Source organism: Pleurodeles waltl, chromosome 12 (genome assembly GCF_031143425.1).
Source record: "Pleurodeles waltl isolate 20211129_DDA chromosome 12, aPleWal1.hap1.20221129, whole genome shotgun sequence".
NCBI lineage: Eukaryota > Metazoa > Chordata > Amphibia > Caudata > Salamandridae > Pleurodeles > Pleurodeles waltl.
The window spans coordinates 639,185,302-639,204,290 of NC_090451.1; the positions used below are offsets into that span (position 1 = coordinate 639,185,302).

Sequence of the window (18,989 nt, forward strand, 5' to 3'; positions counted from 1 at the left end):
TTATTGATGCCAACATGAAAAACTTAAAGTTCTTTATGAATGAATTTGAATAGAATACTGTGTACATGTAGCGATTGCACCACCCATGTTCCTAAGAATATCATGCAGTCCCTTATCCAGTTTACGTAGTTGTCTCCCTCATACTTCAAGTTTAAGGTTTCTCCATTGAAAAATATAGTGACTATTGCCTATTTCTGGGTCATTTAGGAGATTGAGGCTGTGTTGACAACGGAGCAGATTTGGAATGAGCAAGGACCCCAGCAACTTAGTCTGATAACATGGGAAAAGTGTATAGTTTACAAGAGTTGATTTTAATATGCTAATGGGTTTGAGAATAGAATTAGTGGTAGTCCAACCTCAGCTGTGAAGTAGTTTGCAGGAGTTGTGTCCCATTATTATTAAGTGTGTGAGTCACTTTGACATTGCATGATGGACTTGAGGTAATGGCCATTTAGAAGCATGACTGATCTTGTCAGTTTTAAAGTCAAATTAGTTTAAAAATGTAACCCATTTTTACACAGAGGTTCGAGGAAGAGGTACATGTAGTTTGGAAACACACGTGTTAAGGAAACATATGTGCTATGGGGAAGAGATCCAAGGCAGAGGTAGGGTGTGGTAGTTCGGTTTGAGACCTTTCCTCTGAAAATTTATTTATTTATGCCTTATTGCAGGGGTCAAAGGTGGGTGTAATATTTGATGGAGACTGAGTGGGACCCTTTTCCTTCAGCCTTTTCATTGGTGGGTTTAAAGTGCTTGCTATTCCGGGTGTACATTTGGAGTGAGTTTGCGGTGTTTTAGTTATTTCCTCCCTCGGGTGACTTAATTTGCCAAGCAAATCAAGATAGTAGTTGATACTTTAGAGCTGGAGTAGCTTTGATTGAAGGCAGGCAGGATGAGAATCACATGGGTGGAGAAATGTTCGGTTTAGGCTGTGTTGGTTTACATTGAAGTTTGGTGTATAGGATGGGATTAGAGTTTGGGATGTGGAGGAAACCAGTAGGTAGTTAACCCAGTTTATGTGGATAAGGGGTTTGTAGTTACATTGGTGTAAAATTTTGGTTCTAGGTATCTGTAGATACATGTGTTTTATGGAAGCCAGTAACTGAAATGAGTCTGTGAAGGTTCTGTTTCATGTGAGTATTGTTAAGAGGTCTGCGTCTTAAAACGTGTGCCGTCGTCCAAGAAGGGTTGGAAGTTCTCACGGGGACCACAATGGCATTATAGTTTGCTAGTAGGTATAGTGGTAATTCAGGTGTATCAAGAGACACATATTTTACCAAAGAAATAGTGTAAGGAGCGAAATGAAGGATGAGGATTCAATAATAGATTTGCATGTCATGTGGTTGATCAAAGCAACTCATTTGCAGAGATGTAAGGTCATGTTGCAGTTGGAGGAAGAATTCCTGGTGGAATTATAATTGGTGTGGGGATGATCATAGCAATGCCCGGAAACAGGTGATTTTCATAAGACAGTAGAATATAGAGTGGGATGGTGTCTTGTGGAAGCAGTGTAATAATTAAGAGTGGACGAAATGAGGTAAATTCTCTTTTTTTTTAAAAGCACAAAATTACGTCTTTAAGGCGAAATTTGGTTTGTCAGTGTCTTTTGTGACTTTTTTTTACACAAGCAGATACTTAGAGTAAGAAACCTTTACACGATACCGGCAAAGGACTAGTGTGAGCAAAAAATGTCGCCAGCAACCTATTTTCCGTGTGACTCAATCTGTTGCATGCGGAAATGACACAACATTTCATAATGTGAAATTTCCAGTAAATTTAGCAATTTCATATTAACATTAAAGTCAGAAATCGTGCGAAGTTGGCCAGCACATGTAACATTTTTCCCAGGCCTAGCCAGGCCTAGCAAGAATGCTTTGATTGCGACAGAGAGCATGAGAGATACTAAGGGTGTAAAGCAGAGAGCAAGAGGGCATGGACGTGGAAGGAGTTTTGGTGTAAGTGGTCTTCTTTGTGAAGGAGAGAGCGGCCATGCTTTAACTCTGAGACATGCCTATTGTGGGGCAGGGGAAGTTCAAGTAGATAGATAGTAACATCTGGTTGATATAACACTTTTGCACGTTAAGAGTCTTTCTGTTTTAGCCAATAATTATATGATTGTTGTATCAGGTCCAAATAATAACGTGTATTGCGGGAAACAGTATTTTAGTTTCTCTGGCATGTATTTATTTGTTGCGTTTATATGAATAGTTAAGTCTACGAACTCACAATCTGCATAATAGTAAAACATATTTCATATTTCTATCATCATTGACCATTGGCTTAAATCAGAATTGTAAATGGCATTGTACGAGTGTCAAATGAGAAGCTAGTGGGTATCCATTTGGGGCAACAAGACTACACTGCATCACTCCTAGTTGTTGGTGACCAGTAATAAGGTTATGGGTTAGAATATCATTTCGTGCTTCTCAGGCATTCCCTTTTCTTTAGCTTGACCATTTTAGTCACTCTCAATCTAATACTTATACTTGCCCTATGTTATGATCTTCCACATGATTGACAATTTACACCCACATTCCTGACATGTCCCCGATAGATACTAGTATGAATTTGACCCAAGCCCACTGATAAAGGAACTTTCATTTATTGATTTGAGATAAATACCCAAAGTATTCTAAATATTTTTGGTTTGGGCTCTGTCAGAAGAATATAAAGAATCAACATTTGTCAAGTTTTGTCTCTCTCTATCTAGACCATTTTGACCGACCTATGCTTCACAGGGGTGTTTCTACCAATCCTGCACCTCAGAATTCTGTGGTTCTCCACAGTATCCCGTGCATTTCAAATTTGTTATGGAGCTTATCTCTTTGATTTGCATTTCATAGATTTCATTGACGATCCAGGGACAGTCATATGTACAAATGATTAGCATGGTTAAGCATTTAGTTTGCTTTTTAGGGTTGAGCCTGCGAGGGCATGCACTAGCACATGCGTCACGCTTGTGAAACTCTGTTGTGTTAAGTAAAGGGCTTAAAGCCCTCCTGTTGCTCACCATTTCTTGGTTTGCGTGGCACTCTTCTTTACAGCCTCGTAATTCATCAAGGCATATCTGGCATCATTTCTGTTTTTCTGTGTAGAGCCGGGATCAAGCACTAATTTATGCAACTTAATTAGTGCCTGTCAGCTGCTCCCAACGTGATCGAGGTATTTGTTCTTTTTAACTTCTAGTGCCCCGCAAACAGAAGGCTTGTGGCTGGCAAAACCATGCCCAGCAGGAGAAATAAAATTGCATATTTTAATTTTGTAAAGCTAACTTTATTATTATTATTATTTTTTTTTTTTTGCAAAGTCGTCTTTTCTTAGTTTCTTCTCATGTTTTCGCTTGTGGGTGCTGTTGTCAAAAGATGACAATTAACTTGTTCAAAATATGCGAGACCTGTTGCATTGCCAATGCTTTTCTCCTTCCCATCTGGTTCTTAATTGCCCAAGCCAAGGTAGGCACCACCTAAATTTCTTTGACTGTACAGATCAAGTCCCTTAGAGCCAAGTGTATGAAAATCCTTGTGTGCACGTGCTCTTAATGCTTTAGCCAACCAACCACCATAACCGCCTTTTTTTCTCCTTTTTTTTATTGAACAAAACGACAATAGCTGATTTAAAAACATATCCCTGAAAGGTAGAACAATGTAGCCTTAAACAGCCCGATAGGATGTCATTAAATGAACTATACAGTTTGGGTAAAGTAAGTAAAAATGACATAGTGCAAAATACCAGAAAACAGTTAAATGCATAATTACCATAACATTAAGCAATCAATTGAGCACATAACACCTATCGTAATGGACAGGATATACAACTGTCACTGTCACCCCCAGCTACAAGTTTTAATGTGCTGTCATGCTGCGAGACACATACAGTGTCACTGTACAGGAACTCACAGTGTAACGTATAGGCTTATTCATGTAAAAACAGGTGAACCACCATATTGCCATTTACTGTAATGCATATTTCAGTAGAACTTTCGATATCCCATGAGGCTGGTATATATGACGTGCAATTATGCTTAGTCAGATAAAGTGCAAACAAACCGGAACATATTGCAGTCTTGAAACCAAATGAGCAACCATATTACCATTAAATGTATATTACAGTAACATCATCGATACCCCATGAGGCTGGTATATCAAAGTGCAATCGTGCTTAACCAAATAATTGCACACATACTGAAACCTCATAGAATAACCTATTACACTCTTAGTAAAGTTATGGTGCTATCCCATTTTGGGAAAACTACTTCTAATGGATAATCCTTCCCCCAAGGGCTTCATTATGGAACGTTCGACAAGTTACAAACGGACACTAGAATTGTATAACTAACCAAACTGGATCATGTAAAAAGGCCATTTTCGCAGCTTCTCAGAAGCAGTAAGGATGCTCTTAGGCAATCTTTGACCACAGGCCTGGTCAGTAGCTAGGTCTGTGAGATCCTTTGTGGTCTTTAGGTGGTAGTCTGGATGCACTCCACTATTGTTTCTGGAAGCTACATGATATGTCTTTGGTCAGGCAGCAGCTCTCTGTGTGAAGAATATCAGGCCTACCTAGATCAAGGCTACAGTGCAAACTCTTCGTTTAGCATCAAACACAAAAGTTCCACCAATAGGATGGGAGGTTCGCGGATAAAGCTGGTAATTTAGAAAATTAAACTATCACCTGCAACTTTCTAGTAACAGTTTTATTGTCCCAAAGGAGACAGAGGTATGTCAAGTCACAAAATTGTCCAGCAGAAAAACCTTCCTTCTTTATTCACCATATTGCACAAAAACACTTAAAGGGATTTAACAAGTACCATTACATGCCATTGGAGATCACAAACTACTGACTTTCCGATGAGGAGGAGGAAGACTACATTAAACCTGTGGAGCCGACAGATTATTGGCTTGGAATGCTTCCTTCCATTTCACAGAGGGCCTCCATCATCCCGCACAAATTGCACAAAATTTGAAGTTTAAAGGGCTGGAACCAGTCTGCTTTCTTCCTTTGCTTTTGTGTAGCCATTAGCACCGAGTGTATGTTCGCTGAGGGTATGTCTGATCAAGATGTGACTATCGACAGATGTTTTAATCTCACTAGTCCAAGCTCACAGTAGTGACTGACGTCTTCACTTAAGGATGGGGTGCGTATCTAAATGACAGGAAAGTCCATATTAAAAAGGTACCTCATATTTCGGACATAAGAGCCTGTATACTGAGCCCTGAATATCTTTCTACTCATGGTAGCAAAGATTAGGCTATTGATCTGTTCAAGACGAATGGATGGGATTGTCCCAAAAATGGTCATGAAGGAAAGCCATGCAGCTTTAATACTTCCCCGTACACTAGCAAATTGGAGTTTCATCAGCAGTTTGCCTGCAGCCTTATTTGTTTATGTGATACCTTACATAGTGTATCTGTTTATCCTTCTGGTTTTCCCACCACCATGACTGAGGGGTGAGCTTTGTAAGTCTTTTCTAATTTTTGTTAATGTCAGGGAACACCCCTTGATGGAGGAGGAGAGCATAATTGTAATCCTAGTTTTCTGTCATGTATATACTCACTCTTATAGCCTCCCTTAAACCAGAGGAATACCTGGAACCTGATTAATTATATACTTAACCAGAATCTGTAGTCAAAATGAACTGCCGAACAGAAACGCTTAAGCGGTGAAGCATACAGATTTCTTAAAGAGTAGCTTAGGAATTATCCTGGGCAAAGGGTAATTTGTGTGTATATGTTCTTATATTATTATTATTTTTTAAATTGATTTTAAAGTGAACTTTACAACTAAGTGTTTTATAGTGAAACATTTGCTGTTATGATCGCCTTTATAAAGTAATGTTGCCTTCTTAAGTTTTTTTTTTTTTTTTTTTTTACAATATAGGTTTCAGAAAATAAGGTTGTTTCATTGCAAAAATATCCATCAGAGCGTTTGAGCTCGTTTTAGCTTTACCTGATCTGATATTTGGCAGCCAATTACCAATTTTGCCTCTCTTTTTATTGCTGTCAGTTAACTATTTCAAAGGTACTGCTGAGTTGTCATTGAGAGCTTGCCCCGGAAAAACTTTAAATGTGCTATTAGAAAAGTAAAGGAGCTTGTAGCTTTTACCTGTTGAAGATTACTTTAGTATTTCTTGCTGAGCCACTTTCAGAGCTACTGGCCTGCCTCATTTTTCACAACTTAGATCCTGCAGAAAATTACTATTGAAATGTCGCGTGTCCCACAATCCAATGTTCTGGTCGTCCAGTGAAGTGTCTAATGTGACATCACAATTAACCTTGCATACCATGAGGTCACAATCTGCAGGGCATAGCACGCTTATAGCTGTCGATGGATGTCTGGTTGCAGGGATTGGCACTGATGCGATTTTTTTCTACAGAACAATCCAATTCGTGTCTAAAGGTAGATTTTCAAAATGTTGCTACCCAGAGACTTTGGGAAGGTCATTCACACCATGTGACCCTAAGCATGTTTAGATGAATCTTACTTGAATACTTTTTATGTGTAAAATGTTGTGTTTCACTTGGTGTGGTGTGCAGCATCTTTTTCTTTGGGATATACCTACCTGAATGTCCCCCCAGGTCTGATATTCTGGCTCTTGTTGAGAACCACACTGTCTCCTCAGATGTGGCAACCTCAGACACTGCTCAGTCTTTAATGATGCAGTAGTAGAGTTGTTGGCATTGTGTTGCTGAGTGTTCCTTCGTCTGAAGAGGACCAAAAATAGAATTCTTTGTCAATGCGATGTATGAATTGTAGTTCATCAGTTCTGATTATTGCATCTCTATAGCCATGACTAATGCATATTTTGTTGTAGACAGCATGCTCTTCTGTTGGAGATACCTGAGAGGAATGAGGACTTTGGAACCGATTTCATGAGTTGAAGTTGTTCTGTATTTGTTTTTCGCCAAGTTTGTGATTTTTTTTTTTTATAGAGATAGAACAATATCAAGTTGTGATGAGAAGGCTTTCTGTGGTCAAAATAGCAGCAAAGAGACAATATGGACCTCAATAAGGTATATTAGGCAGTTTTGCAAGCATTTTCACAAAGTTTTGATTTCAGTTAGAACCTTGAATGTGTTTGGGGGTTCACCTCTGCTCAGCATTATCACCTATGTCTTTCAGCATATACATCCTGTTACTCAGTGAGATATTAAGAATGAGATATTAAGAGTCTCATAGATCATTATCATCACATACATTTTCTTTGTACAAAGAAAAACCCTCTCCCGCTCAAGGAGGCCACAGCATGCTTCACACTATTGAAAACCTAAATGAAGTAATGACATACGGTGGAAAGTGGGTGTTTTTACATTTGCCATTGCACTTGAGAATCCTTCTACTACAAATCCATGGCATAATAAGCTTAGTCAGATTAGGTATCCCTGGATCAGTGGATATAAAGCTGTAGACGGTGCTGCAGGTAGGGCAACTAAGACAGTAAACACAAAGAGGCAGTTCTGTGGAAGGCTCCAAAAACCTTTGTGACCAATGGTAATAAATTAAGTATTGCAAGTAACCTGTACAGAACTCCCTCGATTGTGGTTATTTTCTATAAGAAACTGTCTCATTATTTCAGATTTTGTACTGTAGTTGGAGTGTCATCATCATACATGATGAAAGCATGACACGTCGATTTTTTTGTGTGACCCTCATAGAACAACATTTAAAAGACTACATTAAATAACTTAATTGTTAGTTGGTGTCCGTACTAGGATAATTGTTGATAAGTTGTCTGATGGAAAAACAGCTTTTGTAATGACATTTCAGCAACACAATATACAGCATCCGTACACGCTAGCACTGAACTACATCATTCAGTAAGATTAGTAAAGAGAACTGTAGTCTGTTTAGATTGATCAATTGAACATTCAAATTCAGAAGTCTAACACTCTCAACCGGAGTAGTCCCATGCATGATTGTGGAGAACAAAGGTGTGCTGGCCTGCCCATGGTCTTTTTCAGTATACTTTGGATGCTTTCTTCTACCAACCTCATTTCTTCAAACCCCTGGTTCTGATCCCCAGTGGAAGTTGGCAGAAGGACGGCATGAGGATACCTCAGCATCTAAAATAGGCCATCAAGGGAAGACTAGGATGACAACCTCTTTCCATGTCATTATAGTCACGGTTTACATTCCTGGGCCTTTGTGTGGTAGTCCCATGTATTTTGGGCATTGCAGTCTTGTTTTCCTCCCATTGAAGTCAGCAGAGTAGGACAGCTGAAGTCATTGTTCTGTAGGTGAAAATTTCAGGATTGGAGAAAGTGCTTGTAATGGTGGTCACCCTAGGGCAGAGTTGTTGTTAAAGTTTTAGGAAGTGAACTTTTTGTTTATTTGTTCCATTGAGATTTATTGTATGTGATTGTGTCTTTTATAAATATTTTGATACTGCATCTTGGCATGCTTAACAGATTTTATATTCTGTTTTGGGACCGGAGGCGAGGATTATGCTTATCTCTTCCTTTATTTTACACTCAGCAGCCTTGAAATCAACATTAATATGTCAAAGACTATAAATCCCGTAAGTCTTTGCTGCAGCCAGAACACAATCATAGAGTCACAGCCCCAAAAGTATGGTAATTCAGGTCCACAGTGCCTCTTTCTTCGGGCGTGCTTCCTGAGCCATGTGCCTTTCAAAAATCCTGTTTCTGATCCTATCCTCTTAAGGAAACAAGGAGAAATAAACATGAAGATACACGAGCAATTACCTAAAATCATCAACGAGAGCCATTAAGCAAGTAAAGGCAATTGAAATCAACAATAAAACTTCAGTATTAGAAACGAAATACCATGATACAGCATAATAACTGGAAAAAATGTATACTTATCCCAATTGTGAGGAAATCATGAGGGTAGAACAGCAACAAAAATCTTTACGGAAGGGATAATTCCCACCTCTGTTTCCTTAATAGAATTGAAACTTTCCTTCATGATAGCTAGGAAATTGTATACACTATATCAGATCTAGAGGCTCAGATTATGCTAGTTTAAAGCTGATTGACCACAAGAGCATCCATGCTGGGAAGCAGTGTAAAATAAAAGGTCTTAAAAGTAGACTCCGACGACCAATCTGCTGCTGTGAGAATATCTTGAAGTCTACCTCACAAAGAAAAAAGCCTTAGAAGCCATAGCACTCCTTGTAGAATGGCATCAAAGGAGGTTGAGTCAATCCCTGCTTCTTGAAGAAGCTTAAGGCAGCTGAGTGGAAAATACAGGAAGAGATAAGCCTAGTCCTCGCCTCCTTGTCCTTAATAGAATTGAAACTTTCCTTCACAATAACGTGGAAATGTTATGTTCCCACTCCAAAAGTGTAACACCTTTCTATGAAAATGTTATGATGACAGTTGACAAATACCTGCCTTATTACTGCTGCAAAAAAAAATTGATAGTGTTGTGAAACATGTTCATTTTACCTCACAATGAAGAAAATGGTGGATTGAAGATTCAAAATGTACATTATAAACCATTACTGGAGGAGATTTTAAGTGTCTATCTTGATTATACCGTAACAGGAGGTTGCATACAAATATTATCACCTATCTAATTGTGCTTAATTTTGAATAGTCCTTCGCAGAGAACAGATCTAGGTTCTTGGTTCTTTTGTAATCTTCTTTAGAGAGTTTAGCTCTAAGGAAATAAGGTGAGTTCACTCCCCTTGCTCATTGAATCATGAGCCCTTTATTAAAGGCATCCGTTTCAGAGAAATCCTTTGACATCCACCTACTTATGTACATTCACTCAACATCCAAATCTAGTCCTTACTTGTGTTTGCGCTTTAGCCTCATTTACGTTGCATCCTCTGACATGTCACGTTAACTCTAACTTCCCAGTCTCTAGATTCAGCTGACACTTTTGGTAGTCTTTAGTTGTCTCAAACAGGTGACATTCTGTGCTCCATAGGGTTGAGAAGATACAGTGATGGCTGGCTTGTTCACTGGTCAATTCTTCATTTATCTCCTTTTAGTGTATATCCAGATGATTTGTATCCAGTTCTGATCTGGGAGAGGCAATCCATTATATGGGGAAAAAAATGCCTTTGTGCATTTAGAATATTATTTTATTTTAGGATTATCGATCAAGAATTTAAAATATCATACTGTTGCTTTTGAATAACATTGCTGTTGGCTTTAAGTTGACATTACAGAGGGTGGTGAAAATACTGGCCATTTTAGAGTAACTCTCACTCAGGGGAACTTCCACAACTTACATTGCTGTATTCTCATGGAAATAAATAAATTAAACCACACAGAGGATCTATCTCCTTTGGATTCAATTTGAAAATGTTGATGGGTCTAGGATTACATCTACAATTACTTGCTTCACACAGATGTCAGTTTATTGATTATCCCTCGTAATATTCTGATCACTCTGGTAGTCTTGGGTAGCTTTGCTTTTTGAATTGTATTACCTCAGTAAACATAGATTTTATGTTCATAGAGCAAAGAAAGTTTCCAGTGAGTCTCAGAAATGAATGGGAACATATTTGGTCCAGGACATGGTGATATAAGCCCCATTCCCATGTGCTGATGTTTCAGTGTATGTATCATTGGCTGGTCTTTTTTACTTAAATAATGTATATCCTTAGAGTAATGCTGTACTGAAATATATTTGCCCACTCACATAAGTCACTGAGAGAGAGCTGCTGATGGGTCAAGTTGTGGTACAACATTGTAGTGCCCTTGTGAGGATGTGTGCAGTATCTTCTAATCTGGAATGTTTGTGTGTCATGCATATGATATCAGCATGTGAGGTTCTTGAATGTGAAGATTTCAAAACGGGGTGAGAAACGATACTCAGTGACTGAGAGGGAGGCTTTGGGCATATTTTGGGCAGTTAGGAAGATGAAGACATTTCTCTGGGGCCTGGAGTTTACAGTGAAAATGGATCACAAACCACTGAGGGAGATCTTTCACAGAAAAGGTATAGATGCCGTCTTGGGCAGGATCACCAAGTGGGTGGTAGCACTTCAAGAGTACAGATTTGTGGTGGAATCCATTCTGGGAGTAAGGAATGTGGTGGCAGATTCCTTGTCTAGATTGGTTATGGATAAGGATGAGGAATGGGCAGAGGAGGAGATGGAAGAAGCTATGTATGTGTATGGGGCTGAAAGAGTGGCAATTTCAGAAGAACAGTGGAGGACAGCAACTGAGATAGACTGGTTGTTACGAGAGATTTTCAGGAATTTGAAATCTGGATGCTCTAAGAAGGGTGGTCATAAGGAGGGGTGTGAAAAATTCTGGAATGTGAGAGATTAATTATCTGAAAGTCAGGGATTACTGTTCAGAGGGGCAAGCTTAGTTCTTCCCGAAGTCCTCTGAGGAAACCTTCTGAAGAAGGCACACAAAGGATACTCTGGAATGTCAAAAACGAAGGAGCGGTTGAGGAGGGTCTAGCAGTGGCCTGGAATGGATGTGCAAGTAGAGAGATACATGAGGGATTGTGTACAATGCATGGTGAGTGATAAGGCACTCAAATCAAGGGTTCAACCTGTGGTAGTGAAAACATTTCCTAATGGCTTGTGGGAAGAAGTAACATTGGATATTTTGGGACCCATACCTTCAAAGGTGTGGGGACAGTGTATGTTCTGGTACTGCTTGAAATGTATTCAAGGTGGCCAGAAGTTATGGTCACCCGTGGTATTGAGACTAGACATATTGTGGCTTTCTTGAGAGAACTGATTGGGAGAGAGAGGGTATCTGGCACATTGTTGAAAGACAATGGGGTTCAGCTAATCTCCAAAGAAATGGAGGTGTTTCTTGAAAAAAGACCAGTGGAAGGGTTGAGCGATTAAACAGGGTTCTGAAAGAAACCAGTCAGCTTGCCAACAGTTGTGTGTTGGATTGGAGAGTGAAAGCCACAAAAGTACAAGTTAATGATTGGGTGAGGGTCGGAAAATTAGGTAATAGGATGCAACATTCTTCAATCCTTTAACAGTGATGAAATTAAGAATGCGGTCAAAAGTGCAGAGTCAAGGATATAGAGTTTGAACAGAGTAGTTGTGATGAAATGCAGGGAAGAAAAAGGAGTCTCAAGTGAGATGATTGATGGAGTTGTGCAGGATAAGCTGAGAAGGAAGAGTCAAAGAATAATAAAGGCACCAAAATATTTTGAAAACTATAATAGGAAATAATTAAGGTTTCTTTCCAAACCCTCCTAGTTTTACCTGGATGTTATTTCTGTGATAATTGGTATAGTGAATATTTGTTGTACTGTACATACTGTTTTTAGTTTTTGGGGGTCCTTTATATACAGTGTGCTTTAAATTTTCGTTTTTTGTAAACACCACGAAGATATTTAATCTTTTGAGGTATCCCAGCTGGATGCTGTGCAGCAGTTGATTATCCTTTTTTAATTTTAATTCTGCTTAGTTGTCATTACTTTTACTGTTTTGGTGGGCAAGAGGATAGATTGCTCAGCTTGTTCACTAATCACCACTGGATTTGTTTGAGCATTGGGGTGCCAATGCCTGGTTAAGGTTTACAGATATGGATCTTGTCTAAACAGCGATTTTATTATGTTTAATGATGGACAGCAGAGGATAGATCACATCTTTAAGCAGAAAAACTATGCACTTGTAATATATTGTGGCTTTCATCTATTACCTGCCAAGTTTAAGGAATGGCTTAGACCAGTGGTCTTTAACCTGCAGTCCGAGATCCCCTGAGTGACCGTGAGACATACTCAGGGGGTCCACAGCTGTGTTAACATATGAAATAATATTTACATTAAAATTATTAAAGTATTTACAAATAAAGAAACAACATTGAAAAAGGGGAAAACCTTTTCTTTATTTGATTCCGGATTAAACTAAATAGTTCAGTGTTTTAATGTTTGTTTGGTTTATACTTGTTTTTGTATTTCTGTATTTTATTTTTTTGAAGTACAAAGCATTGACATTTCTTGGGGGTGGGTGGTGAGGTTAGGGGTCCTCTGATTCCAGTAATGTTCAGTGTGGGTCCACAGAAGTCAAAGGTTTAAGAACCACTAATTTAGAGTGTTGCCAAAAGTAACTTGTTGCCCATCCACCAGGTTTCTGGTGATGGAAGAGTATATGTACAGCCTGTTACTTCAGGGACTTTGATTTTAGAAAACTTTATGGGTAAGTACAAAAGGTCTGTGTGATGTGAGCGATGCTAAGTTAACCGTGGCACGCAGGTTAAGTTGCTTTTGGGTTGAATGATTGACATAATTTGACCTCTCTTCATAAACTGGTTGTGACGCTCCATCAGTTGCTGTTTGGGATCCAGTTTATGGATTTTGGGTGCTCAGTCGACTGTTGCCTTTTGAGTGCTTAGAATTGTTTTTTCTCAAATGCTCTTGTTTTATATAAAATAATTTTAAGATGTATAATTTCTAGATGCATTTCTTTATCTCTTTGCCTTTAGCTGATAATTGTAAGGCTTATAGGCCAGGGTTTTCTAACAGTCAGACATACTCTTTGTAAAGGTTCTCTTTGGGTTTCTTGAGTGGAAGAAGACTACTTTACTTAAATGAAAGTGAAAATAATGAACAATATGGGTTCTTTGTCTAGTGTTGTGGGGGGGGGGGGTTGTTGGAGATGTTGATGTTTAGGGTGTGTGAGTTAGAGGTCAAGGTCTCTTGTCCCGTTGTGTATAGTGATTTCCACTTGCCGTTAAACAATCCCAACACTGTTAGTGAATTGCATGGAATGTGGTTTATGCCCACACAGCCACAAACCTGTGCTTTCCTACCATTCACTGCTCACTTACAATATACCTACATAGCTACCAGATAAAAGTGGAACATCCCATCTCTTTGCTCATCATACACAGATGGATCGACAAAAAGAGAAGGAGAGCAAGGTTTCTACAGTTAACCTGTGCTCTTGCACCACATCTGTATCAGAATGAATAAATATATACAGTTATGAGTAAACATGAAAATACATTAAGGCTACTTTGATACAAAAGAGCAGCAATGTATTAGGTATGAATTATCACTTAAACAATTATTTGTGGAATAGTCATAACAGGTGAATTTTGTAATGTTTCTGAAACAAAAGAAGAATGTGTTATGTCCTAGGGGTCCATTGTAAGTGACTTCCAAGGACAGTTGCTTCTGCTATGAAAGTTTGGTTTTATGCTTGGGAGTTTTTGCAGTAAGATCCTGTGGTACTGATGTTGCCATCGTGCATCAGTTTGTAACTAGGTGTTCCTTTGTTCAGCAATCCCAAGGAATCCTTGATGCTTGAGTATTTGGATCCCTATTTTTGTAAAGTGACTAAAACTATTTGTTAGGGAGAATAAAATAAGATTTTATAATTATTATTTTAACCATGGATAAAATATTTTTTAGCATTTAGGGAGTCTTAGTGAGGAAAACAAGTAATGGGTGGGATGCTTGAACAAATCTCACTGGTAATTAGTGATCAAAACAGTCTAGCTCAAACTGCCAAGCCAGCTTTGTTCTGAATTGGAATAAAAGCAGCCTGTGAACGGTTTCCGATTTATTAATCTCATCACTGAGGTGAAGCTTAGGAACCAGAATCAGTAGCTAAGTTTCCATCAGGAGTAACTCTTTGACGAACCATTTAAAATAGGTTTGCTCATCTTATTATGTTTTGTTAAATTGTAATTGAATTAAAGTGAAAGTCCCCACTTCCATCCATCAAGAAGCACTGTTCCATACCACCCACTATTTTTTCACCCTTTCATTCCATTAACCCCTTCGCTGCCAGGCCTTTTCCCCCTCCTGTGCCGAGCCTTTTTTGGGCTATTTGGGGCAGTTCGCGCTTAGGCCCTCATAACTTTTTGTTCACATAAGCTACCTACGCCAAATTTGCGTCCTTTTTTTCCCAACATCCTAGGGTTCTAGAGGTACCCAGACTTTGTGGGTTCCCCAGAAGGAGGCCAAGAAATTAGCCAAAATACAGTGACAATTTCGTTTTTTTTAAAAAAAATGGGGAAAAGGGGCTGCAGAAGAAGGCTTGTGGTTTTTCCCCTGAACATGGCATCAACAAAGGGTTTGCGGTGCTAAAATCACCAGCTTCCCAGCTTTCAGGAACAGTCAGACTTGAATCAGAAAACCCACTTTTTCAACACACTTTTGCCATTTTACTGGGACATGCCCCATTTTTACGATTTTTTGTGCTTTCAGCCTCCTTCCAGTCAGTGACAGAAATGGGCATGAAACCAATGCTGGATCCCAGAAACCGAAACATTTCTGAAAAGTAGACAAAATGCTGAATTTAGCAAGGGGTAATTTATGTAGATCCTACAAGAGTTTCCTACAGAAAATAACAACTGAAAAAATAAAATTGAAATTGAGGTGAAAAAAATCTGCAATTTTTCTCTACGTTTTACTCTGTAACTTTTTCCTGCAATGTCAGATTTTTTAAAGCAATATACGGTTACGTCTGCTGGACTCTTCTGGTTGCGGGGATATATAGGGCTTGTAGGTTCATCAAGAACCCTAGGTACCCAGAGCCAATAAATGACCTGCACCCTGCAGTGGGTTTTCATTCTATACTGGGTATACAGCAATTAATTTGCTGAAATATAAAGAGTAAAAAATAGCTATCAAGAAAACCTTTGTATTTCCAAAATGGGCACAAGATAAGGTGTTAAGGAGCAGTGGTTATTTGCACATCTCTGAATTCCGGGGTACCCATACTAGCATGTGAATTACAGGGCATTTCTCAAATAGACGTCTTTTTTACACACTCTCTTATATTTGTAAGGAATAAATGTAGAGAAAGACAAGGGGCAATAACACTTGTTTTGCTATTCTATGTTCCCCCAAGTCTCCCGATACAAATGATACCTCACTTGTGTGGGTAGGCCTAGCGCCCGCAACAGGAAATGCCCCAAAACACAACGTGGACATATCCTATTTTTTGACAGAAAACAGAGGTGTTTTTTGCCAAGTGCCTACCTGTAGATTTTGGCCCCTAGCTCAGCCGGCACCTAAGAAAACCTACCAAACCTGTGTATTTTTGAAAAATAGAGACCTAGGGGAATCCAAGATGGGGTGACTTGTGGTGCTCTGACCAGGTTCTGTTACCCAGAATCCTTTGCAAACCTCAAAATTAGGCTAAAAAAACAAATTTTCCACACATTTCGGTGACAGAAAGTTCTGGAATCGGAGAGGAGCCACAAATTTCCTTCCACCCAGCGTTCCCCCAAGTCTCCCGATACAATTGGTACCTCACTTGTGTGGGTAGGCCTAGCGCCCGCAACAGGAAATGCCCCAAGATGGAACGTGGACACATCCCACTTTTTTTTTACAGAAAACAGAGGCGTTTTTTGCAAAGTGCCTACCTGTAGATTTTGGCCCCTAGCTCAGCCGGTACCTAGGGAAACCTACCAAACCTGTGCATTTTTGAAAACTAGAGACCTAGGGGAATCCAAGATGGGGTGACTTGTGGGGCTCTGACCAGGTTCTGTTACCCAGAATCCTTTGCAAACCTCAAAATTAGGCTAAAAAAACAAATTTTCCACACATTTCGGTGACAGAAAGTTCTGGAATCTGAGAGGAGCCACAAATTTCCTTCCACCCAGCGTTCCCCCAAGTCTCCCGATACAAATGGTACCTCACTTGTGTGGGTAGGCCGAGCGCCCGCAACAGGAAATGCCCCAAAACGCAACGTGAACACATCAAATTTTTTTAAAGAAAACAGAGGTGTTTTTTGCAAACTGCCTACCTGTAGATTTTGGCCCCTAGCTCAGCCGGCGCCTATGGAAACCTACCAAACCTGTGCATTTTTGAAAACTAGAGACCTAGGGGAATCCAAGATGGGGTGACTTGTGGGGCTCTGACCAGGTTCTGTTACCCAGAATCCTTTGCAAACCTCAAAATTTGGCTAAAAAGACACATTTTCCTCACATTTCGGTGACAGAAAGTTCTGGAATCTGAGAGGAGCCACACATTTCCTTCCACCCAGCGTTCCCCCAAGTCTCCCGATAAAAATGGTACCTCACTTTTGTGGGTGGGCCTAGCGCCCACGAAAGGAAAGGGCCCAAAACACAATGTGGACACATCACATTTTTTCACAGAAAACAGAGGTGTTTTTTGCAAAGTGCCTACCTGTGTATTTTGGCCTCTAGCTCAGCCGGCCCCAGGGGGGGCAGAAATGGCCTAAAATAAATCCCTGGTGCCTAGTGGTTTTTGCCCCAACCTAAAATCTGCCAACCTGCCCCCAAAGCGGGCAGAAATGGCCTAAATACAATTTGCCCCTCCAGGGGAGCGACCCTTGCCTAAGGGGTCGCTCCCCATCTCTAAAAAAACAAAACAAAAAAAAAAAAATTGCCCTGGCGCCTAGAGGTTTCTGCCCCCAGGGGGGGGCAGAAATGGCCTAAAATAAATTTGCCCCCCCCCCCCCCCCCCCGGGGAGCGCCCTTGCCTACAAGGTCGCTCTCCTTGCGTGACGGCGCAAAAAAAAAGATCCCTGGTGCCTAGTGGTTTCTGCCCCCCTTGGGGGCAGATTGACCTAAAATCGGCTGATCTGCCCCCAAAGCGGGCAGAAATGGCCTAAATACAATTTGCCCCTCCAGGGGAGCGACCCTTGCCTAAGGGGACGCTCCCCATCTGTAAAACAACAACAACAACAAAAAATCCCCGGTGCCTAGTGGTTTCTGCCCCCCTTGGGGGCAGATCGGCCTAATTAAAATAGGCTGATCTGCCCCCATGGGGGTCAGAAATGGCCTAAAAGAAATTTGCCCCCCAGGGGAACGATCCTTGCCTAAGAGGTCGCTCCCCTTATGTGAAAAACAAACAACAACAAAAAACTCCCTGGTGTCTAGTGGTTTCTGCCCCCCTTGGGGGCAGATTGGCCTTATAAAAATAGGCCAGTCTGCCCCCAAGGGGGGCAGAAATGGCCTAAATATAATTTGCCCCCTATGGGAGCGACCCTTGCCTAAGGGGTCGCTCCCCACACCTAAAACAAAAAACAAAAAAACAAAAAAAAAAAAGTTTTTTTTATCCCTGGTGCCTAGAGGTTTCTGTCCTCGGCCTAATAAGAGGCCGATCTGCCCCCAGGGGGGCAGAAAAGGCCTTCAAAAAAATGCCCCCCTGGGAGCGACCCTTGCCCAAGGGGTCGCTCCCTTATGACAATTTCCACACAAAAAAAGACATCCCTGGTGTCTAGTGGGCGTTTCAAAAGCCGGATTGCAAGAAATCCGGCTTTTGAAACGCTTGGAGAGACTTCAAAGGGAAGGAAATACATTTCCTTCCCTTTGAAGCCTCTCCGGTCCTCCCCCACGTGATCGAAAGAGAAATGCAAAGCATTTCTCTTTCGATCGCGCTGAAAGCTGAGCTTCCAGCGTGATGGGGGAGGCTCTGTGACAAACAGCGCGCGCTCGCGTGCTGATGTCACAGAGGGGGTTAAGAGGAGGGGATGGGGGGGGTCGGGGTGGGAGGGGAAGTGCTGCCCCTTCCATCCCTGCCTTTGGGGGTGTGGGGGGAAGCACACAGAGGGAGCGAGAGCGCTCCCTCTGGGCTGTGTGCCGAGGACGTAATGGTTACGTCCTCGGCACAGCAGCACTGTGCCGAAGGACGTAACCACTACGTCCTCGGCACAGAACCGGTTAAAATAACCGGAGCCTTACCCACTTTATCTTATTTCATTCAATCCTGGACCTGGTGACCTTAAGACTTACCCTACTAGCTAAAGTGCAATATGCTGCCTATAGATTTTCCTGTGCCATCACACAATGTGTGAATTTTCTTAGCCCCTCCCAGGTCAGAGCTGGACAATTGCTGCAGGGTGATGAAGATTTTTCAAAGCAAAATATGCATCAGCTCAACAGGTGAAACCCTCAGCCTTGAATAGAGAAAGTAATGATGTTCCTTTGCAACTCAAACTTCCCAACTGTCACTAGCAACCATATTCAAAAGGAAAGGTCACAATGCTGGATAAAATAGAAGGTGCAAAACAAAGTTTAATTTGGCACTTTTATCAAAGGGTTCTATAGTGTTTGGCTTGCACTGTTTTTGCTGGTTCCTGGTGAAGGAACACAGTACACTTGTTGCAATTAATT

General features: G+C 40.6%; 1 protein-coding gene across 8 annotated transcripts in view; it reads left to right on the top strand.

The window, feature by feature from the left end:
- The window catches only part of GATAD2B (GATA zinc finger domain containing 2B), a 269,461-nt gene that overhangs the window by 148,883 nt on the left and 101,589 nt on the right, over nucleotides 1–18,989 (top strand). The window lies entirely within an intron of this gene.